Source organism: Physeter macrocephalus, chromosome 12 (assembly GCF_002837175.3).
Source record: "Physeter macrocephalus isolate SW-GA chromosome 12, ASM283717v5, whole genome shotgun sequence".
NCBI classification, from domain to species: domain Eukaryota; kingdom Metazoa; phylum Chordata; class Mammalia; order Artiodactyla; family Physeteridae; genus Physeter; species Physeter macrocephalus.
Genome location: NC_041225.1, coordinates 27,864,591 through 27,865,044, shown reverse-complemented (window position 1 = coordinate 27,865,044; position 454 = coordinate 27,864,591).

Here is a 454-nt window from a genome sequence, read left to right as displayed (position 1 = left end):
AAACCATTTCCTCTAAGAACAGGAACAAGACAAGGTTGCCCACCCTCACCACTATTATTCAACATAGTTTTGGAAGTTTTAGCCACAGCAATCAGTGAAGAAAAAGAAATAAAAGGAATCCAAATCAGAAAAGAAGAAGTAAAGCTGTCACTGTTTGCAGATGACATACTATACATAGAGAATCCTAAGATGCCACCAGAAAACTACTAGAGCTAATCAATGAATTTGGTAAAGTAGCAGGATACAAAATTAACGCACAGAAATCTCTTGCTTTCCTACACACTAATGATGAAAAATCTGAAAGAGAAATTACGGAAACACTGCCATTTACCATTGCAACAAAAAGAATAACATACCTAAGAATAAACCTACCTAAGGAAACAAAAGACCTGTATGCAGAAAACTATAAGACACTGATGAAAGAAATTAAAGATGATACAAACAGATGGAGAGA